Raw genomic sequence first — 24,934 nt, forward strand, 5'->3', positions numbered from 1 at the left:
AGTGATGGGACCCAATGCCATGATCTTAGTTTTCTGAATGTTGAGGGGTTTTTTTTGTGTGTGTGTGTGTTTGTTTTTTATTGAAGGATAATTGCTTTACAGAATTTTGTTGTTTTCTGTCAAACCTCAACATGAATCAGCCATAGGTATACATATATCCCCTTCCTTTTGAACCTCCCTCCTGTCTCCCTCCTCATCCCACCCCTCTAGGTTGATACAGAGACCCTGTTTGAGTTTTCTGAGCCTACAGCAAATTCCCGTTGGCTATCTATTTTACATATGGTAATGTAAGTTTCCATGTTAGTCTTTCCACACATCTCATCCTCTCCTCTCTTCTCCCCATGTCCATATGGACATGAATGTTGAGTTTTAAGCCAACTTTTTCACTCTCCTCTTTCACTTTCATCGAGACGCTCTTTAGTTCTTCTTCGCTTTCTGCCATAAGGGTGGTGTCAGCTGCATATCTGAGGTTACTGATATTTCTCCCAGTAATTTTGATTCCACCTTGTGCTTCATCCAGCCCAGTATTTCTCATGATGTACTGTGCATATAAGTTAAATAAGCAGGGTGATAATATACAGCCTTGATGTACTCCTTTCCCAATTTGGAATCAGTCTGTTGTTCCAAGTACAGTTCTAACTCTTGCTTCTTGACCTGCACACAAATTTCTCAAGAGGCAGGGCAGGTGGTCTGGTATTCCCATCTCTTTCAGAATTTTCCACAGTTTGTTGTGATCCACAGTGTCAAAGACTTTGGCATAGTCAGTAAAGCAGAAATAGATGTTTTTTTCTGGAACTCTCTTGCTTTTTCGATGATCCAACAGATGTTGGCAATTTGATCTCTGGTTCCTCTGTTTTTTCTAAATCCAGCTTGAACATCTGTAAGTTCATGATTCACGTACTGTTCAAGCCTGGCTTGGAGAATTCTGAGCATTACATTGCTAGAGTGTAGATGAGTGCAATTGTGCAGTAGTTTGAACATTCTTTGGCATTGCCTTTCTTTGGGATCAGAATGAAAACTTATTTTTTCCAGCCTGTGGCCACTGCTGAGTTTTCCAAATTTTCTGGCATATTGAGTGCAGCATTGTCACAGCATCATCTTTTAGGATTTGAAATAGCTCAACTAGAATTCCATCACCTCCACTAGCTTTGTTCATAGTGATGCTTCCTAAGGCCCACTTGACTTCGCATTCCAGGATGTCTGGCTCTAGATGAGTGATCACACTATCATGGTTATCTAGGTCATGAAGATCTTTTCTGTACAGGTCTTCTGTGTATTCTTGCTACCTCTTCTTCATATCTTCTGCTTCTATTAGGTCCCTACAATTTCTGGCCTTTATTATGCCCATCTTTGCATGAAATGTTCCCTTGGGATCTCTAATTTTCTTGAAGAGTTCTCTAGTCTTGTCCATTCTATTGTTTTCCTCTATTTCTTTGCACTGATCACTGAGGAAGGCTTTCTTATTCCTCCTTGCTATTCTTTGGAACTCTGCATTCAAGTGGGTATATCTTTCCATTTCTCCTTTGCGTTTCATGTTTTTTCTCTTCTCAGCTATTTGTAAGGCCTCCTCTCTCATCAGGAAGCTTCCATAAGTCTCTTACTCTTCTCCATCAGAGGGCAGACAGAATGAAAACCACAATCACAGAAAACTAACCAATCCGATCAGATGGACCACAGCCTTGTCTAACTCAATGAAACTATGAGCCATGCCATGTAGGGCCACCCAAGACAGACAGGACACGGTGAAGAGTTCAGACAAAATGTGGTCCACTGGAGAAGAGAATGGCAAACCACTTCAGTATTTTTACCTTGAGAGCCCCATGAACAGTGTGAACATGCTTCATACTTCCTATAACAATGTAACATAGCTTCATCTATGAAATGGGCTACCTACAACATACCATGGGCTGCCACAATAGGACCAATTCCCAATTATTTAAACTAATGAATGGCCTGAATAAGTTAAGCCAGCTAATAAACCCAGTTCTCTTATTGCAGACATTGCTTGTAACATACTTGTTAGAAGTGTTGCTGGGATGTTGACATATTTGGCTAAGGGATCCAAAATATACATGTTCTGCTCTGACAACCACCCTTACTCAAATTTCCTGCTGTGCCTTCCCCCCAGCCCCCCAACACACAAAGTGCAAAGTGCTGGGTTGTTTCTGTGATTTTACTGGCTTAGCCCTGCCCAATTACCGCCAGTGCACAATGACGGTAAAAGACTCGGGTGGGCTGTGTGTGCCCATACTCTACACTACAAAGTGGAGCCACTTCTTACCCCTACTCCTAACCTACGATAGGCTCTTACCACTTCTGGCCTGTCATGGGCGAGAAATCAAAGCAATGACCAACGAGTGCAGGCATACTTTGTGGTGATCAACAAGGCAGATTCAGGTTCCCACCACACCAGCAGGATGATGGAGGGTTGCAGCAGAAAGCCCATGAGTGCATGAGCATGAACACAGTAAACCTCATCATCAGACTGCCCATTAGTATTTCAAGACTTTGAACAATCAGTTTAGCAACTCTTCCCTACTTGGGGAAGGGTGAGGAAGAGGCCTGAGCAGAGAGGGCTTGGGAAGGCAGAAGAGTCTCTGTTTCCACATTTCCTCTCTGCCCAAATAATCCACCAGTTCTACGGTTTAGTTATTGTGAACTCACATTTGCTGGGAAATGGAAGAGAATTGTGGTATTCTTTTAAGTGATATATTAAGAGGGGCCAAAAGGAAATCTTTTTACCAGGAGTGTTCCCTGGTTGGAGGCAGGTAGCTTCAGGCAAAAGAATACAGGGAAGGAAGAACTTGTGGCATGGGCAACAGAGAACTGGGAGTTACCTGGCAGAACATCTTATTAGGGTCTATGGACTATAAAACAGCATACGGAGAAGCCTGTTGATGGCTCATTATTCACCGAAATCTTCCCTCACCAACCCATAGTCTTCCATGTAGCAAAGGGATAGTGAAAATATGAGTATATATCCTATGGAGGGGAGTAAAGAGGGGTAAGACAAACCACTTGCCCCATAGTCTGTCTGCTTTGTAATCACCAAAATGATGTAACTTTAATCTTTCTTCCCTTGGTGATCCAATCAAATATTTTTAAAAAGAAAGAAAAATAGCCAAAAATATGTGAAGCAAATATCTAAGAAGAAAAAAATACAGAAGAGCATAAAAGAGCCACAAAGAGATGAACTAAATCCATGAGTAGTTACAACAGATTGAATAACGTCCCTCCAAAACTCATGTCCCCCTGAAAACCTGTGAATATGACCTTATTTGGAAATAGGGTCTTTGCAGATATAATCATGCAAAGTGAGGTCATACTGGACTAGAGTGGGCCCTACATCCAATATGACTGGTATTTTTACAAAAAGAATGGAATCTGGACACAGGCACAGAGAGAAGATGGCCACGTGAAGATGGAGAGAGAGATTGGATTTAACACTCACACAAGCCAAGGAAAGCCCAAGATTGTCAGCAACCATCAGAAACTAGGAAGAGGCAAGGAAGGATCCTCCCCTAGAGCCTTCAGGGAGAGCACAGCCCTGCTGATTTGGATTTCTAGCCTCCAAAACTGTGAAAGGATAAATTTCTGTTTCAAGCCAATCAGTTTGTGGTAATTTCTTATGGCAGCTCAAGGAAACTAGCACAGACACCATGGTGCATTACTAATACTTGTATATCAGTTGCATTGTTCTTTCTTTACATGGAAATCTATTCTATTCACATACCAAAAAATTAGACTGTTGCACAGAAAAATATTATTATTTACTCATTACCAGAAAAACATGGACTTGGAGTTTTCTTCCACTTGTGCAAATTAAATAGGTACCAAACCGTCCCCCACTACCTCTCCATCCTTCTTGTGATCACGACCATTCATTTATAAATTGGGATATCGGAGTATGAGGAAATAAATCTACATGGAGATAAATCTACAACCCAAACTCATTAGGACTATTATCTCCTCTATGACAAAATATGCTAACTGATCCAAACTATGATGAGGCCATTAGAATGATTGCACAGATAATATGGATAAATTACAGCATTTCTTTTAGGTATTGCTTTATTTTCATTGTAATATATATTCAGGAATTATAAAGCATTTAGGATGAGATAAGCCTTGCTTTTCTAAGTTGTAGTAATGTCTTTTGAGGTGCTTAGAGGTTTTTTCCTCTACCTCAAGCTACTGATTAAGAATTCCTTCTCTAAATTAGTTTAATTTGCATCAAGGGAAATGTAAACTGTAATGGCACTAATATTTGGCCTTTAAATGCACTCAGAAATAATGATTATCAGAACTATCCTGCTGTGAGTTGTATGCTGGCAAAGTGGATTTATCATGCAATGGTCTAAAGGGACCCAATCTTTGGTTGCACTTACATGTTGCCAAGTATCCTGACTTGAGTGCAGGTTTTGGATGAAAGCCCAGTTCTCAGAATTCTTATCTCAGTCCCAATGTCCAGGACCTGAATACAAATTATAATCATAATGATAATAGTACCAAGAGTGACAGCTAACATTCACTGAACATTTACTATGCTGTAGGCACCATGCTAAGAATTTTATCTACGTTACCTCATTTAACCATCACTAAGACTCTATGACATAAATGCTCTTATTATCTGTTTTATAAGTGAGGGAAAAGATTTATAAATGAAAACAATTATACCTGTTGAGATCCACCCCAGCAGGGAATAAACACCACCTCCAAAAGAGGTAAATAAGGAGGGTTTAATGAAGTGACTATTTACAAAGTTGTTGGTAAGATTAGGGGAAACCAACAAGCAATGGTGAAAGGCTAATCCCATCAGAAAGTTCTTACTATCCCAGACTGGAACACTGTAAGAACAGCCAACAGCTTTTGGTAGAAGGACACAGCCACTGCCAAGTTGGCCTGACGGGCAGGTGGCTGGGATAATCAATACCCTGACCTGTCTTCCCTCTTTTTGATCTCCTGAACTATATCACATTGGCAGCCTCAACTAGAAACCACAGGATAAGGGAACTTGGTGATGCAGTCTCTAAAGGCTGGCCTCCTAAATACAGAGCCGGGTGGAGAAGACTGGAGAACAGATTTGGAGAGACAAATGACATCTAGGCAGCACAGTAACATACCCAGGACATACAACTACTCAATGTTGAATGAAGGCAAAATGTAAACATGGGTCACGTTCCTGTACTTAACCACTATACTGTGTACTGAGAAGGAAGAAATTCCCATAAAGAAACCAGTGGGGGTTGCAAGAGGATTCTTCTCTCCCCTACCCTTCTTGAAGTCTGACTCTTTTTGACCCCATGGACTGTAACCTACCAGGCTCCTCTGTCCATGGAATTCTCCAGGCAAGAATACTGGAGTGGGTTGCCATTCCCTTCTCCAGGGGATCTTTCTGACCCAGGGATCAAACCTGGGCTTCCTGCATTGCAGACAGATTTTTTTTTTTTTTTTTTTTTTTTACCATCTGAGCCATTAGGGACAAGGATTCATAGAGCCAAAGCTATGGTTTTTCCAGTGGTCATGTAGGGATGTGAGAGTTGGACCATAAAGAAGGCTGAGCACCAAAGAATTGATACTTCCTAATTATAGTGATGGAGAAGACTCTTCAGAGTTCCTTGGAAAACAAGGAGATCAAACCAGTCAATCCTAAAGGAAATCAATCTGAATATTAATTGGAAGGACTGGATGCTGAAACTGAAGCTCCAATACTTTAGCCACCTGATTCGAAGAGCTAACTCACTGGAAAGGATTCTGATGCTGGAAAAGACTGAGAAAAGGAGGAGAAGTGGGTGACAGAAGATGAGATGGTTGGATGGCATCACTAACTCAAGGAGTTTGAGCAAACTTTGGGAGATAATGGAGGACAGGGAAGCTTGGTATGCTGCAGTCCATGGGGTCTGAAATAGTCCGGACATGACTTAGCAACTGAATGACAACAACCCTTCTTGAAATCCATCTACAGCACCCCCTCCCCCCAGCTGAGTTCTTAGTTTTCTGGGAGAGCTCCTTGAATGCAGACAGAGAGGATTTCAGCAGAAATATGGGTATACCCAGCCTGCTCCCCCTGGAATGTAAGCTCATTAACACAGAGATTTTAATCAGCTTGTTCACTGCTGTGTCCCTATAAATTAAGTTACTGGGTTTGAAGAACTCTTTTGAACCAAAAGATGCTGAACAGTCCATCTTCAGGAAAAAACCTGCTAGCAACAGAATATGATCAATGAATTATTCTATCCACTCTGCTTATCCTTATCACTTCCCTGTTTAACTTTTGTGATTCTGGTCTTTGATTAGCTGTTGAATATTTTTTACAGTGGAAATCTAATGAGTGCAATGTGTCTTGTTTGGTGCAAAGAGCTTTATGTAGATTTTCTTACTTGATCCTCATCATCACATTCCTCTGAGACCAACACTATTATTTTACTAGTAAGGACACTGCAATGCAGATTCAGGTATATCTTATTCCAACCAATGAACTTTAAATTACTTCTCCCATTCTGCCTTTCTGTTTCTCTATCACTGTTTAAAAGTAACAACTCCATTGGTGACACCCAGACTTTGATGGTACGAGGCCCTCACAGCACCTTTGATGGCTCATGAACTACCACTCAAATCTGATGCAGCTCATAGCCTGCCTCCAGCTCTGCTGGGGTAAGTCAGGATACCACCAGTCCTCGACCCTGCCAAACATCAGCCCCTTCTCTATTATGTCTTCTACATACATGCCTTCAAAAAGCTGCTGTCTCCTCAAGCTCTCAGTTCCCTGACCCATCAACTACCTCCTTGATGAGTGCTGCAGGTTGCTTTGCAGTGCAGACTCACCAAAGAAGCAATGAAAATGACTGTTCAACTTTACTGCTGTTAGAATAATTGATTGGTGCCTCTCCTCCCTCTGCTGCCCCTCTGGACCATTTGCACACCGAGGCCACTCTCAGGCAATGCCTGAGCATGGCAGAGGCTCTCAGGCAGGCCCAATCTGGCAAGATGTGGGGATTCTCCAATAGGTGGTATTATCTGAGGACTCCTCATTAGCCTGGATACACCGTTTTTGAAATTGTATATCCATCCAAACCTCGACTGCTCTTGGTCATCCACTTTCTCTCTCACATTTCACATTATGTCAGACCTACATGTGGCTTTAAGCCTCTTCCCACCTTCTCCAGTTCCTTCTCCCAATAAATCTCTTACATGTCTAATTCCATCTTGGTACCTACTTCTAAGTAAGCATGAATTGATGCGAGTGCACAGGAGATGGTCTGAGAAATAGTGGAAAGATAGGAATAGGGCATCATCAGAGAAAGGCAAGAAGGATGCCCTCCTAAATGGTAAGTGGAGCATAGATAGTTTCTGACACAAGTTGGCAGCTCAGTTGCTGGAGATTTCATGGGTGGTTACCTGGGAAAATGTCTGGGATGAAGGAAATATCATTGTAGATTAAACAATCCAGACATTTTTTTTTTAATTGGAGGAGAACTGCTTTACAACGTTGTGGTAGTCTCTGCCGTACTCAGGGTGAATCCATTCAAAAGATATGAAGTAAAAATAGCCATCAATACAAGGATAGTGGACATGACTACTTATTTCTAAGTTGTTTTGATGCCCTACAGAGATGATGAGAAACTTTTGATCATTAACAGGCAGATAAATGCTGAGTGTGAAACAGACTTACAGAAAGAATTTATGGTTGCTGGGGAGAAGGATGGGGGTGGGGTAGGGATAGTTAGAGAGTTTGGGATGGACATGTACAGTTATATTTAAAACTGGTAAACATCAAGGACCTAATGTATAGCACAGAGAATTCTGCTCAATGTTATGTGGCAGCTTGGATGGGAGGGCAGATTGAGAGAGAATGGATACATGTATATGTATGGCTGAGTCCCTTCACTGTTCACCTGAAACTATCACAGCATTGTTAATTGGCTAAACCCCAATACAAAATAAAAATTTGAAAAAAAAAAGAAAGCTGAGTGTGAGATCCAGAGCATATCTTTGGGAGCTCACTGAGACGTCCTTGTCTAGGATACAGCAGAGCAATATCCTAGAGATTTGATAGGTATGTTTCAGTGTTCCATAGATGCCCAAATGCTCACTTAAGGCAAGTTTGTTATGCTAAGGACCATGCCTGGGAAAAACCTGAGCCCCTGAAATATGGCATGATGTCATCTGGATGGGTGTCCCTCAAGATGTTGGTTCTACAGAGCCCTGTCAGACTGTTGGAATGGTGTATGTTCTTAGATGGGGGAGGGGGAGAATGTCTTCACATGTGAGGAAGAGAGCTCTGTCTTGTTAGGAAGAAATAGGGAGTGGTACTGCTGTTGCATGGGAGTTCTCATGGCTGTACAAGAGTGTACATGGAGCTAACAGCTTCCATTGGTGACCCCACAGCCCTTGCCTAGACCTGGTGACCATCTCGCTGGAGTCTTCCTATTGTCAATTCTAGTGAACTCTGGGACTTGCACTGAAAATGGCACCCCAGCTCTTTTTCATGCCTACCTATCAGCTTCAGCTTACCTACACTCCAAAGAGTTATGTTCTGTTGCCTGAAAACAGCAGACCACATTTGACCCAAGAAACCCAGCAAACATCTCAACCATCAACTGCAACCACACCTACCCCAGTAAGGTCTGAAGCTTTGGAGTGGGGAGCCTCCCTTCTAAGCTGTTCCTTCCACGGATATGCTTCCTCAACCCAACGGGTACTTTAGAGTTCTTTCTAGACCCTTATAGTTACTCTCCTATAGTATGGTTTAATCATTGTTTATGCTAAAAATCTCTTGTTCATATTACAATATAGTTTCTGTTTCCTGACTAGACTCAGATTGATATGAGTATCTAGAATGTATATTAAAAAAATACAGAATATAAGATTAAATGAGCAAACATTTACTGTCCAAGCCAGTATATTTAATATCTTGGTAAGGACCCCAACTGATGCAACAAACTCACTGCTAGTGTGGCTCTTAGATGCTTCAAAAAAGCTTATGGCCAATGTTGAGATAAATGGAAGTGCATGGGTTGCCTTGGCTGATGGCAGAGGAAGAAATAAAGAGGCTAAAAGAAGTAGGCATACTGGAATGAATGTATTAACAGGCCAGAAGATTATGTTCTACAGTGAAGCCCAGAGAACAGAGTGCATCATTCACCAAGGCCATGAAAATGGCAATGGTGGGAGGGGCATGAGCATCAGTAGATATTCATGGTGGACCCTCTCTGTAGGCTTGGCTGACTGTAGGGGAGGCAGTCACAGAACTGAGCTCAGTAACACTCAGCTCCAAAGTATTAGAGCCTAGATGGGGGTACTTTCCCATCAGACACCAGTTACCATAATTACATGCAAGAGCAGAGGGTAGCCAAAAGGTCTTGAAGAACAGGGAATTGTGGAGATGGTTAACACAACATGGCACCTGTAGGGGCCAAACAGACCACTGGGCAATAAGCATTCTCCTTTACTTCTACAATCAGAAAAAAGGGTACCAATTCCTTGCTCAGTTTTCTGATCCAGAATCACCTGATTTAAAAGGCTCTCTAAAAAGAACATAGCAACACTGCTATAAGAACATACTGTAGTGACTTCCCTTGTTCTTCCCCACTGGGATGTACAGTGATATACTCAGCTGACTAGACACACTGAGGAAGGGGGAGTCCCCAGACAGATCAAGGTTAGTTTATTCAGTGTCTGAATTGACAGATCCCAGAGGTCCAGAGCCCCTGGAGGGGAGCACGGCAACCCACTCCAGTATTCTTGTCTGGAGAATCCCCATGGACAGAGGAGCCTAGTGGGCTGCAGTCCATGGGATCGCAAAGAGTCAGACATGACTTAGTGAGCACAGCAAGCACAGAAACCTAAATCATCATCGTTTCCATGTTCAGTTCAGTGCAGTCACTCAGTCGTGTCCGACTCTTTGCGACCCCATGAATCGCGCAGCACGCCAGGCCTCCCTGTCCATCACCAACTCCCGGAGTTTACTCAGACTCATGTCCATCGAGTCTGTGACACCATCCAGCCATCTCATCCTCTGTCGTCCCCTTCTCCTCCTGCCCCCAATCCCTCCCAGCATCAGAGTCTTTTCCATGTTAGAGTAGGGCTTATAGATGACAGGTAATAAATTCAGTTATGGTTAAAGTCTGGCCTACAGAGACACTCCCAGTGGTCATTTCCTTAGTTCCCTACCTTATAATTGGAATTGACATGTTAAACAGTTACAGTAACCCCCACATTGGGTCCTCAACTTATGGACTAAGACCTATTCTAGTGGAGAAGACCAAATAGAAACCTTTGAAATGGCTCTGGTCTCAAAGAACCAAGATAGTAAATCAAAAACAATATAATCTCAGGAGGGATGGTGAAGATTAGTGCCACCATTAAAGGTGAAGATTAGCGCCACCATTAAAGCCTAAGAGATGCAAGGATGGTGTTCCCAGTTAAATTTCTGTTGAGTTTGGTAGTCTGGTACTTGCAGAAACCAGACGTATCCCACTAAGCCTTAGGCATCTTTATGTAGAAAGAGAGCTGCTGCTGCTGCTGCTAAGTCGCTTCAGTCATGTCGGACTCTGTGCGACCCCATAGACGGCAGCCCACCAGGCTCCCCCGTCCCTGGGATTCTCCAGGCAAGAACACTGGAGTGGGTTGCCATTTCCTTCTCCAGTGCATGAAAGTGAAAAGAGAAAGTGAAGTCGCTCAGATGTGTCCGACTCTGCGACCCCACGGATTGTAGCCTACCAGGCTCCTCCACCCATGGGATTTTCCAGGCAAGAGTACTGGAGTGGGGTGCCATTGCCTTCTCCAAAAAAGAGAGCACATATTGTTATTTTGTTGCAATGATTATTGGGCACTCAAATTTCATCATTTGAACTCTTATATATCACTCAAGTTATTGATAACTATAGATCGTAGCAAATTAGAACAATTTGAGAGAGCAATACGGCTCTGATTTTGGACAAAGAAGACAACTTTTGGGATATATTATAATCATCCTAAATATGTTCCATCAACAATAAACTTCATGATGTTCTCCAAAAAGGCACATGGCTGCATGGTACTTTACTGCTCCAAGTTCCTCTTCATGGACTATTATTCACCCTATATTTTGTCAGATATACTATAACATCTATTTAAAAACTCAACACAAGAGTTACCTTTTCCAGGAAGTCTCCCTTAAACCCCTATCCACACACCAGGCTAACTGAGAGGTCCTTTCTTACTGCTCCAGTAATATCCCCTGCAGTTTTTTATTTGCAATAATCTCTCACCTTTATACTTGTCCATTAATATATCTGTCTCCCCACTGGGCTGTGAGCTCCTTGAAGGCAGGGATTGCATCTCATTCATCTTTGGGCCTCAGTTGTTTAGAATAGTGACTGGCTCACATCTGGCAGCCCATATATATTTGCTTAATGAATGAATAAATGACTTAATAAATTTAAATATTCTGTGTTGATGTTTGGATTGTGTACCAGTTCCTCAGAAAGCAGTACTCTCTGAGCGATTTCTTCCAGAACACATTAGACTATTTCATGAATGTGTATGCAGGCACATTTCCAATTTATCCTTTTGAACTGGAACAATACCCTGCTCCAGACCACCCAGCAAGAACCAGTCTCTGTGGTCAGTGCTCTGTAACCAGATTGAATCATCAGCTTTCAGTCTATTCTGGATGAAATTCTTGGCACAGTCATCTCCATGGAAGGTCAGGTGAGTTATCAACAGTAGAATTACTGACTATGGGTATGACTGAATCCCCGCACCTGGCCCAGCTGCCATAGAGTGATGAGTCTGCTGATAGTCCCTTTAGATAATGTGGTTCCTCACTCTCAGCTTAAAGCATCACTTTACCAAGTTCCACAGAATTATGTCTGCCATGTGCCAGAGAGAATTCAACGGATGTGCTAACATCTACTGGATCACAGAAAAAGCAAGAGAGTTCCAGAAAAATATCTATTTCTGCTTTATTGACTATGCCAAAGCCTTTGACTGTGTGGATCACAATAAACTGTGGAAAATTCTTAAAGAGATGAGAATACCAGACCACCTGACCTGTCTCCTGAGAAATCTCTATGCAGGTCAAGAAGTAACAGTTAGAACCAGACATGGAACAATGGACTGGTTCCAAATTGGGAAAGGAGTATGTCAAGGCTATATACTGTCATCCTTCTTATTTAACTTATATGCAGAGTACATCATGCGAAATGCCAGGCTGGATGAAGCACAAGCTGGAATTAAGATTGCTGGGAGAAACATCAATAACCTCAGATATGCAGATGATGCAACCTTTATGGCAGAAAGCAAAGAGGAACTAAAGAGTCTTTTGATGAAAGTGAAAGAGGAGAGTGAAAAAGCTGGCTTGAAACTCAACATTCAAAAAACTAAGATCAGGGCATCTGGTCCCATCACTTCATGGCAAATAGATGGGGAAACGATGGGAACAGTTACAGACTTTATTTTCTTGGGCTCCAAAATCACTGCAGTTGGTGACTGCAGTCATGAAATTAAAAGATGCTTGCTCCTTGGAAGAAAAGCTATCACCAGCCTAGACAGCATATTAAAAAGCAGAGACATTACTTTGCTAACAAAGATCCATCTAGTCAAAGCTATGGTTTTCCTAGTAGTCATGTATGGATGTGAGAGTGGGACTATAAAGAAAGCTGAGCGCCTAAGAATTGATGTTTTTGAAGTGTGGTGTTGGAGAAGACTCTTGAGAGTCCCTTGGACTGCAAGGAGATCCAACCAGTCCATCCTACAGGAAATCAATTCTGAATATTGATTGGAAGGACTGATGCTGAAGCTGAAGCTCCAACACTTTGATCACCTGATGTGAAGAACTGACTCATTGGAAAAGACCCTGATGCTGGGAAAAACTGAAGGGAGGAGGAGAAGAGGACAACAGAGGATTAGATGGTTGGATGGCATCACTGACTCAACATACAAGAGTTTGAGCAAGCTCCAGGAGTTGGTGATGGACAGGGAAGCCTAGTGTGCTTGCAGTCCATGGGGTTACAAAGAGTCGGACATGACTGAGCAACTGAACTGAACTAAACTTACCAGGTTCCACAGTCTGCCATGTGCCAGAGAGAAGACAGCTCGAACATGGCAGTAGGGTCAGTCGTAGCTCAGCCTGACCAGAAGCTAACTCAGGTCAGTTCTTGTACTACTTTTCAAACCACACAACCCTGATCTCACCATCTGCTGCTGCAGTCAAAGCTACATCCAGGATGCAATGTCCCACTTACAGAAAGCCATGCATTATAGTACAATTAACATAAGTGATTGAACCTTCAAGCATCTCTACGAGCAAATAATATGGTGGTTACTCTCTTTTACCTGCTTCAACTGTCTGATTTAGTCTTCCCAGGTTTGAAGTGTAACAACTGAGACATTTGTAAATGTGAGACATTAGTAAATCCAGATGTATGTCTTGACCAGTGCAGAAAGGATCCAACTGTACATTAGGACCAAATAACATCCCCATCGTGGGTCCATTCTTCACATCGTTGTTTGGCGAGAGAGGGGGAGGAAAAGAAGTGGGGATATAGCTTTTGAATTAAATTAACGTGTATTCTCATCCAGTCTCTACCACTTCACAGTAGTGTGATCGCAGACTAGTCACTTCATCTTATCATTCCTCAGTTTCATTGCCCATAAAGTGGGACAATCTGCTTAACTGCAAAACTTGAGCCCCTTTTATCATATCATTCTTCTCATTATAAGACATGATTTTTGCCCTTGGATAGCTAAAAGGGGAAAAGACTGAAAAATAATTAAAAGAAATCTAAACACCTCTCAGCTACTCACGGAAGATTTGACCTAGGTTTCCAGAAAACACCATGGGTATACGAATTAGGAAAGACATAAACAAATGTCTATCCCAGTCTCTGATACTGTACTCCATAGAACAGATGCTGTGGAATAACAATACGATGACCACTTAAGTTTAGCTGGATCAAAGCTGCCCACTTAGTCACCCTTCTGGGAGGCCCTACAAATACCAAAATCTGCAGATGCTCAAGTCCCTTTTATAAAATGATCATAGTACAATTAATATGGTTGGCTTTCCAGACATCTCAGCATAGTTGATACCAAAATAAATCTTGACTATTTACTAGCTACTTGACTGTAGATTCTCATCTACACAATTGAGTTATAATACATATCTCACCAGGTCAGAGTGAGAATAAAATATGATACCATATCCATTCAAAAACATTCCACAAATAATAAGTTCTTCTTTGCTTCCTCACCACTCAGGTGGCAGTGACTAATAAGAAACATTCTTGTTCATTTGTAATCATTCTTAAGGAGTCTGAAGTGAATGCTCATAGTAGAGGCCTGCCACAATATGCAGCTCTATAAATAGTAGTCGATAGAAATAGAATTCTGACAGCCAGAAGGATGTCAACTGTATAAAGCCACATGGGAGACACATTCTGAACCCCATGTCTACAACAAAATGCTGTGCGTATGATCCCACTATGATCTTTATTACACAATTTTGTGGCCATGGGCACACTCATAAAGATTATTGCAAAGCATTTTAGTTCTAGAGGACTCCAAGGATAATTTATACCAACCCATAATAAAAAAACTCCCACTGATATATACTTTTAATGCATCCTATATATATACGTATCATTTCTCTAAACTTAATAAAAAGTAGCATTTAGTTCCAAAACATATTCCCCCAAGTTGGATGATACTACTTATTACCTATGCATGGCTTTAGGTGTATCAATCTAAACTGAATTTTATAGAATTTCTTCTGGCTGAGCATCTGTTTTTCTCATTCCACACTGAGTAAGTTATCAGATTTAATTTTGAAATATGAAAGCTATTATCCAAAATGTACTGATATTTCCAGGTGTGCTTTATGGAAGTGTAGAACTACTTCTCAGAAGCATAAAACAGTTGTTGAAAAATGCTTTAAAGTGCCAACAAGTTAGAAGTCTTATGAGTTGAGCAGGGTCAGGCTCAGAGAAGTCGAACCCCGAGGTCCATTTGCCTCAGTCCCACAATCATGATGTGCCTTCTGTTCAGACCTCTGACAGTCTACAATCAAAAAGGAATATAATACATTCTATTCTGAGGGTTAAAAGCTCTACTTTACTTCATGTAAACATTTAAAATATACCACACAATTTTAGCTCCATTTGGCACTTCTTTATTGGTTTATATACCACATGCCTCGAAAATAGCCCAGGCTCTCTCAAACTTAGAGAAGACGAAATATCTTCAGGCAGCCTTCATATTCCTTTTTTTTGTTTTTTGGATCATTTTAGAAGTCTTTATTGAGCTTGTTGTAATGTTGTTTTCTGGCTGTGAGGCATATGGGATCTTAGTTCCCTGACAGGGACTAAACCTGCACCCCTTGCACTAGAAGGCAAAGTCTCAGCCACTGAACCATCAGGGAAATCCCCTATATTCCAATGTATTTGATCTGTAAAGCTTCAAGTGGCAACATCAGTGATCTTCTCTAGTGATTAGACTTGTGGAAAACTCATATAACTAAAAGTCATGAGACTGATTAATGGCCAAAATCCCAATTCAGTGATTTCCTATTAGAAATACCGTACACTTCCCTGGTGGCTTAGGTGGTAAAGCGTCTGTCTACAATGTGAGAGCTGGGTTCAGTCCCAGGGTTGGGAAGATTCCCTGGAGAAGGAAATGGCAACCCACTCCAGTACTTCTTACCTTGAAAATCCCATGGACGGAGGAGCTTGGTGCATGGTGTTGCAAAGAGTCGGGCACGACTGAGTGACTTCACTCACTTTCACACAGCTTACACACAGATAATCTATGCATTTATATGAAGGACAGAAAAGATGTTAGGAAAGGTTACATAAGAAACCTGTCATGAGAAGAATGCAGTTTGCTGATTTTGTATCTTTTTCTTCTTTAACCAGCATTTATTGAATACTTAAGATGTTCTGGGGTATATGCAAACTGCTGTTCAGAAAAAATAAAATAAGACAATTGCTTTGATTTATGGAGCATTTACACTGTGTCAAATATATCTTATTATCTCAGGTAATTACTACAAAAATGTGAAATGTTACAAAGCCCACTTGAATAAATGAGAAAGTTGAGGCTCAGAGAAATTAACTTGCACAATTATAGTAGTAAGTAGTAGGCTCTTGTTTTAGTTACTAAGTCGTGTCCAACTCTTCTGTGACCTCATGTACTGTAACTCACCAGGCTTCTCTGTCCATGGGATTTTCCAGGCAAGAATATTGGAGTGGGTTGCCATTTTCTTCTCCAGGGGATCTTCCTGACTCTGGAATCAAACCTGCATCTCCTGCACTGGCAAGCAGATTCTTTACCACTGAGCCTCCAGGGAAGCCTGGTAAGTATTAACAGTAGGACTGGGAATCAAATCCAGATCTACTTTCCTACAAAACTCAAGCTCTTGCCATCACATCATGGTACTTTTAATTTAATACAGGTGTGAGCAAACTAAGGCCTGTGTTCAAAATCCAGCCTATAGCTTGCTTCTGTAAATAAAGTTTTATTGGAATACAGCCACGCTCCTTCACTTATGTTTTACTGTGATTGCTTTCTCTCTACAGGAGCGGAGTTGAGCAGTTGCAACAGAGACCATATGGACTACAAAGCCAAAAAATATTTAACATCTAGCTCTTTCACAAAGTAAGTTTCTTGAACCTTGATTTAAGATATATTTGCTCAAGGAAATGGAAGAGAAATCAAAAATGGAAGAGAAACAGGAAAACAATTAAGATACAACTTAAAAGTCTTCCTATTATATATGGCTACCCTTGCTTGGTTCCCAGGAAGACAAAATCTGAGACAGATTATGTGCCAATATTCTATTAGCAAGTGCAGTGCCAGGGAAGAAGTGGGAAATAAGGTAGGGAAAAAGAGGAAGCCCACACTAAATAGTGCATTACCCAGATTGGCCAGTTTCTGAAGAGAGCATAGCTGGTTGTCAGGCATGTGGGATTTTTCCAAAGAGGCTGTTTGGAACAATCTCAGAACAGTGCTCACCCTTCAGGGGAAGCTGAGACCATCAGTGGTATTAGAATATAAAGTGAACTGCAGAATCTGTGGGAGCTATCACTGTGGCTGCTCAGGCTGGGAAGCCAGGTGACACCTGAGACCCAGGGGATAGAAAATATTGTGGAAATAGGGACCGAGGCAATATTGGTCTATTACAACTCACCCCATGCACCTCTCAGATTTGTTTTCACTCTTCACTATAACCAAATCTCATACATGAACAGGATGTCCTCACTTCCTGTCTGAGAAAAGTTGTTATGTCTCATTCTTGAAACTAACACCCAGTTATAATCTCCTAGGTAGACTTCCGGAGAAGGCAATGGCACCCCACTCCAGTACTCTTGCCTGGAAAATCCCATGGACGGAGGAGCCTGGTGGGCTGCAGTCCATGGGGTCGCTACGAGTCGACATGACTGAGCGATTTCACTTTCACTTTTCACTTTCATGTATTGGAGAAGGAAATGGCAACCCACTCCAGTGTTCTTGCCTGGAGAATCCCAGGGACGGGGGAGCCTGGTGGGCTGCCATCTATGGGGTCACACAGAGTCGGACACGACTGAAGTGACTTAGCAGCAGCAGCAGCAGGTAGATTTCAACAGGATTTTCAACCTAAGCTATAATCACTGATGATGCAGCAGTTGCTCTTGGAGCTAGAGTTAATACTGATCATCTCCCTTCTCTTTCTCATTCCAGACTTCCCTCTCCCTTGGCCAGCATTATACTTGCTTGCTCAGTCACCCAAGTCAAGTCCGACTCTGCCATCCCAAGGACTGTAGCCTGCCAGACTCCTCTACCCATGAGATTTTTGAGGCAAGAATCCTGGAGTGGGTTGCCACTTCCTTCTCCAGGGGATCATCCTGACCCAGGGATTGGACCCACATCTTCTGAGTCTCCTGTGTTGGCGGGTGGATTCTTTACCCCTGAACTACCTGGGAAGCACTGTACTAACTCAGTGGAATTATGCTGATAATCATTCCCAAGGAGTCTACACCCTAAGTTGTCTTACCAGGGTTGATGGATTGCCCATTCACACTTATCCCTGGCCACAGAAATACCAATAGATAATCCAGTGATTTCCTTGGGTATAAGATATAATTTTTCTAGACCCTCAATTTTGTAGTCTCCATACATGTTCTTCATGGTAATTAGGGTTAATTATCTCATACTTTGTTGGTTTACTTTGTTGGTTTATTTTGTTGGTTGATGCTTAATACAAAATGGCCAAGTGGTAATCACAACTTCCAGTTCAGCGGATCTTACTTCGTCTCCTGGAAGAAGTACCCCACCCTTCCGAGGAATACAACTTGACAGAGCCTAACATTGCAGGGAGCAGATCATCTGAAATTCCATAAATGGATAGATGCAAATGATGGCAATAAAATCAATCTTACCTCCACCTTATGTTAGTTTGGATTATCCAAACTACTATCCCTCCAAAATACAATTGTTTGTATAAATTATTCATCAGGGAAATTTTCTGTGACTGACAAAGGGAAAGGAACAGGAATAGGCAATGAAAGGGTACCATGCAGGTCTGATATCTATGAAAGGAGACAGGGGAGGCATAATGCTATCCCTGTTATATGAATGAAAAAACTCTTTCCATCCTTTTTGTGGCCAGAGATAAGGGAAGAATTCCCCTAAATTGCGTCAGAGTCTTATTGATGCCATGGCAGCTGAGGGTGAAGCTACCAATGGCCCCTTACCACTGCCACTAAGTTTACTGCAGTCCTTATTCATCAGTTGTGATCAATCTGGGTTTTCTGGAGGTCTAGGTAGGTAAATTAATGGGAACCTGATGAAGACCATTTTGCATCTTTTAACTGTGTGATAGTGGTGCTAATTTTTTCAATACCTCTTACATCATTTGTTATATCAGAGGTTATATCACTTCTACTATGCTTCTCCTGGCCAGGAAGAGTTGGGGGTTAATTTCAGGAGCTTTCAACTGATCCTTCTATGAAAGAATTCTATCAGCTGCTATGTATATATTTGAAGTATAGAGTGGATCTATTAAGCCACTGAACTCACAGTGAGAAAAACTTGGGCTGAAAGTCCATGTAGTATCTGATCTCCATAAACCTTCTATGAAAGAATTCTATCAGCTGCTATGTATATATTTGAAGTATAGAGTGGATCTATTAAGCCACTGAACTCACAGTGAGAAAAACTTGGGCTGAAAGTCCATGTAGCATCTGATCTCCATAAACCCCTGCTCTACCCAGAGGACCAGCATGGTATTTCAGGTCTCCTCTCAGTATCAGGGCTTCCCTGGTGGTTTAAATGGTACAGAATCCACTGCAATGCAGGAGACCTGGGTTCAATCCCTGGGTCAGGAACTGTAGCCCTCCAGGCTCCTCTGTCCATGGGATTTCCCAGGCAAGAATACTGGAGTGGGTTGTCATTTCCTTCTCCAGGTGATCTTCCTGACCTAGGAACTCAACCCATGTCTCCTACACTGGCAGGTGGTTTTTTTTGTTTTGTTTTGTTTTGTTTTTTTACCACTAAGCCACCAGGGAAGCCCTCCACTTCTATAGGCCATGGCTACGTTCAAGCTTCAAGGACTCATCTCAGCAAATTAAGACCAGAAATAGACATCCTTCCAGAACACCGAATCCTGAGTCATGTATGAGATCCCCATGATGATGTACTATCTCTTACCCACTCATATATTACACCTTCCCCTAGTCAGCCCCCTCAATACCCCAATGTATTCCTATGTTTCTACTTATATGTGTGTATATGCGTATGCTGGTACTACTATTTTGTATGTAAATGCCTTTTCTTGAAGCAGCCTTGTACTTCCCTGTTCAGGCTGTGCTAAAATCTGACCCCAGTTATTATCTGGACAATAAAATATGCGGTGGGGCAGACCTTGATGAAAACCAGCATCATCTTCTGAGGCACCAAATTAAAGTGAAGTAGTTGAGTACTCTCTAGATAAGCAGAAGCTCCTGGCCTCTGCAAGAAGGACGGACTTGCTTCTCATGGACAGAGAATTCAAGATAATTTGGGGGGTAATAATTCTCAAACTCATGCATGCAAATGTCCTCATCCTAATTTTTAGGATCCCCACTCTTTCCCTAGCAGAGTCATGAGTTAGATGTAGAACTGCTGAGGCTGCACATTTAGGTTTTTTTTGCAGACTTACCACCCTTATATTCAGATGAAAGGCTTGAATTTTAGCCTAGTCATTCTCACAGGAGATGAAAGTTTTACTAAGATGCCATAAGGTCCTTTGACTCTTATAGCATGAGACAGGTTAACAACTGTCTACAGCCTATAATTTTTTTTTTTTTGCAAGGCTTCTGATGATGTCAAAAGCAGCCACCCAACAACATAATCCTTATAATTATCATCATCCCCATAATGTTCAAGCACAGAAGACACCATGTTCTTATACCATGTCATTCACCTGTACTTCAACTCAATTAACAAGAGCAAAAGCTTTAATAATTGCAATGCCATGGCATACCAGGGAGTATTACTACAACCCTTCTCATACCAGTTACTTTATTCTATATATTCTACAGCTATGTGACTCAAAACATGATCCATGGACCAGCAGCACTGGCATCACTTGGGAGCTGGTTAGAAATGCAGACTCTGAGGCCCAACCCAAGAGTATTGAATCAGAATCTGCATTTTATTGAATTCCCCAGGTAATTCTTACAAACATCAGTATGTAAGGCACTTTCTCTACACTAAAACAGATCCTGAAGCAAAGTGAATATGCTACTCGCTTTTTGGAAGGTATAATCTCAGTGAAACAAGAGAAAGGGAAGAAGGAAACAGGCACAGAAAAAAGAAAGCAAATCCAATTCATAACAACTTCTAAAAAAAAACCACAGGTTGGAAACTGGTCACATAGTATTTCTCCAGAGAACTCACATAGAACCCTAACAACTTGGAACAACCTGTTGTTGGGAGGTTGGCAGCAGAAAAGTGAGCAATTTGCTGGTTCATTTCTATTTTTTTGCCTTCTGTTGGTCAAATACTGCCCCCAAATATGTTAACTTCCTAGCACTTCCTGATATATTACCAGGCCCCTCCTTTCCACTATCTGGGAAGCCAGACCTTCTATGGGTTCTATTGGACCATATCTGCGTGGAACATTCAAGAATTTTAAAGATGTGGCTCTTTTGTCTTGTTTTTTTTTTTACAGTTTCTCATCAGAAATCTGTTATTATTCTTAGATTTGTTCCTCATTTGTTTTTGGTTTCTCTGGCTGCCTACAAGATTTTCTTTTTGTCCTTGGTTTCCTGTCGTTTGAAGATAAACTGTTTATATCTGGGTGTTTTATATGTTTGTTTTATCCTACTGATACATGTGAGCTTCTTTGACCTGTTGATTTGAAAATGGTTAATTCTGGAAAATTCTTGGCCATTATTTCTATAAATATTTCTTCTGCCCCATGTCTTCCTCTTCTTCCTGTATCCCAATTACATGTTAGACTTTTGATACTGTTCCACAGATCTTGAGTTTCTGTTCTGCTCCCCCTTCCTCTCTTCTTTCTCCTATTTTTTCAATTTGGGCAATTTTTATCAACTTATCATTAAGTATACTGATTCCTCCCTTGGATATACTGATTCTACTGATGACTCAATAGGCATGGTAGGCATTTTTCATCTCATTAAAGTGACTTTTCCTAGCATTTGATTCTCTCCTACAGTTTCTATGTCTCATCTGGTATTACTCATCCAATTGTGCATACTGACTACCTTTTCCATGAGATCCTTTGACATATTAATAATATATATTTCAAATTTCCTGTCTGAAAGTTCCAATACTTGTGCTATATCTGTCTAGTCTATTCATTGCTTTGTCTCTTGAAGTTGTTATATCTTTTCTTGCTTCCTTGTATGCCTTATAATTTTTTATTGAAAGTTGAGTATCTTGTACCGTAGAGACTGAGATAAATAGATTTTATGTATGGAATTATTCATACCATTTCTTCTTCTGGGTCTCTAGTATGAGGGAAGGGAGTTTGAGTCAATCTAGTCAGAAATTTAAATGGGTCCATGGAATGCTGATGCTATTTTCAGTGCATCATATTTTCAAATTCCCATAGAATTACTTTGATTTTATTGTGGTGGTTGGCACGTCAGAGGGTTTTCCTCACTATTTCCTGCACCTCACCTTTAGGTCTTCCTTTGTTCTTGTGCATCAGATAGGTCTCTCAGCATATTCCAGCCCACCTCCCAGTAGTCAACTGCTAATAGCTATTGCTTTAAGATTCTTAGTCTCTGTTTTGGGAAGAGGAGGAAGAATGCTTTTCTGTTGCTCTTATTAAGCTTTAGTTTTAGGCAGGAATTGTTTCCCTAGGTTGTACTGGTGGGGTTCCTCTTGTGATCCTGCCCTATCCCCAGCTGTAGAAGACCTCTAATGATCTAGGATCAGGAGTGTTCTTGTTCTTCCCTCAGAGGTAAAGAATATTTCTCAGGTCCTTGCCACCAGCTGCCATGTCTTCACCAAAATTCTAAGTGCCCATAGGGGTCACTGGCCTTTCCCCAGCAGCTTAGGAATTTTGTTCCTTATGGGAACAAATAGGAGAGAAGGACTTGGGCTGGATTTCATGACCTTCTTATCATGGATGCTTTCCCCCTCTCCCAGATCCTAGGATGGTACTCTCACCCTACCCCTACTGTTTTTGGTGACTACTCTGAGATCTATGGACAAGAGCCTGAAAATGGTGCTGTTTCCCCTTTTGTCTCCTGCTTTCCAGAATTCTGTATTCTCATTCTGGCCTCTATTTGGCTTTATGCAATTTGTGAACATTTTTAGTAGAATTTTTCCTACTAGTTTTGCAATGGCTGGTTCCATCAGCCCAAGGTACACCCTAATTGCTCCTGTTTTGTCTCTCCTTGGAGGTTCCTGTGTTACCTTAGATTTTGGATTAGTTGGTTGCCCGGTGATCTCAGCTTTCTCATGGTTTCATGAAAAATCATGATTTTTCAAATCATCTGGCTGTTTGCTATTGTCATTGTTTCTGCTGTACGTCTGAGAGTGATATTCTTTCCAGCTTCCTACACATTAAGTAGCATGAAAATTTAAAAATCATCTCAGATTACTATGAAACAGTAGAATGTCTGTTTCTGGCTTTCTTGTACTTATTCTTACTTCTGGTTCCATATCCAACTTTGGAACCTTTGGTTTTACAGCCCTTTGGTCCTCATCTCCCAGCTTGATGGGCTCAGCATTCATGCATGGGTTTATCCACTTCCTCGGTTTTTATGTACTATCTTCCTCTGATCTTACGTGAGAAAGTCTCATTTCAGCATGTAGTTCTTATGTATCCACCTCTGGGGACACAAAGGTAGAATGGCATCTCCTACAGCAATTCCTTTCCCAAATTGGGTAAAGAGGTCAACAGTAAAGTAAAATTTTCCTAAAATGCCTTGAACATTTTTTTGGAAAAATTTTAATTTAAATTAACATTTGGTAAACCGTATCAGACACCTACAATAATTTATCTAATGTTTTCTCAATTCCTATTTTACTTCATCCATTGCCATAAAAACCAGTTTTGGTGAGTGAAACTGATAGCACTTTTCCTCCATGGTACCATACAGCTCTTATTTTCTGCCCATTATATTAAAATTTAAAGAAAATAAAAATATTTACCTACAGTTCCTGTCAACAAATCAAAATTTCAATTTTTCTATGTCTTCCCCTAACCCATGTTCCTGTACATGTAATAATTTTAGGTAGTTGATTTAAATTTGTATTCTGGTAGGGATTTTGTTTCTGAAGTTTGCTTATTTGTTTTCTGTAATATGCCATTATGATAATCTGTTCATGTTGCTAAATACCCATTACACTTTTCATTTAATCAGATCAGATCAGTCGCTCAGTCATGTCCGACTCTTTGCAACCCCATGAATCGCAGCACACCAGGCCTCCCTGTCCATCACCAACTCCCGGAGTTCACTCAGACTCAGGTCCATCAAGTCAGTGATGCCATCCAGCCATCTCATCCTCTGTCATCCCCTTCTCCTCCTGCCCCCAATCCCTCCCAGCATCAGAGTCTTTTCCAATGAGTCAACTCTTCGCATGAGGTGGCCGATATTTGTGTACCCTAATTTAATTACATGCCCCATTGTTAAATATTTAAGGTTTGTTCCCAGAAATTTCAGTAATAAACACTGCTCTTGCAACCGCCAATCTACTCCTTGTTTCTATGAATATGGATCACTTAGATTCCATGTACAAGTGAGATCATACCATATATGTCCTTCTCTGACTTATTTCACTCAGCATAAGCCATCAAGGTATATATGCACATTGTCACAAATGACAGAATTTCCTTCTTTTATAGGCTGAATAATATTACAGTGTGTGTGTGTGTGTGTGTGTGTGTGTGTGTGTGTGTGTGTGTATCACATCACATCCTCTGTATCCATTCCTCTGCTGACACATTGTTTCCACGTCTCGGCTATGATGGATACCCTACAATGAACATGGAAGTGCAAATATCTGTTTGAGGTATTGATTTCATTTCCTCTGGATAGACACTCAGAGGTGATACTGTTGTATTATATGGTAGTTTTATTTTTAACTTTTTTGAGGACCCTCCATAATGTTTTCCACAGTGGCTCCACTAATTTACACTCCCAAGAATGGTACAAAGAGTTCCCTTTTTTCCACATCGCCTCCAATACTTATCTCTTGTCTTCCTGATAAGAGCCATTCTAATAGATGTGAGGTGATATCTCATTGTGATTTTGATTTACATTTACCTGATGATTAGTGGTGTTGAGCACCTCTTCAGTTACTTATTAGACATTTGTATTCTTTGGGGAAGCAAGTCCATCTGGACACCAGCATCTTGTGCAAGGCCATGGGAATCATGAACTCCTTTGTCAATGACATTTTTGAGCACATCACTGGCGAGGCATCACACCTGGCGCGTTACAACAAGCGCTCA

At 41.3% G+C, this 24,934-nt stretch overlaps 1 long non-coding RNA gene across 1 annotated transcript in view; it reads right to left on the reverse strand.

Moving 5' to 3' along the window:
• LOC132346116 (uncharacterized) overlaps positions 1 to 15,819 on the reverse strand; it is a 28,300-nt gene extending 12,481 nt beyond the window's left edge. Inside the window, exons 1-3 of the long non-coding RNA XR_009495832.1 lie at positions 15,685 to 15,819; positions 13,321 to 13,480; positions 4,389 to 4,474 (exon numbers count right to left, since the gene is read on the reverse strand). This is a non-coding gene — a long non-coding RNA (uncharacterized lncRNA). The remainder of the gene's footprint in view (positions 1 to 4,388; positions 4,475 to 13,320; positions 13,481 to 15,684) is intronic.
• Positions 15,820 to 24,934: the final 9,115 nt, after the last annotated feature.

Source organism: Bos taurus, chromosome 9, assembly GCF_002263795.3.
Source record: "Bos taurus isolate L1 Dominette 01449 registration number 42190680 breed Hereford chromosome 9, ARS-UCD2.0, whole genome shotgun sequence".
Taxonomy (NCBI): Eukaryota; Metazoa; Chordata; class Mammalia; order Artiodactyla; family Bovidae; genus Bos; species Bos taurus.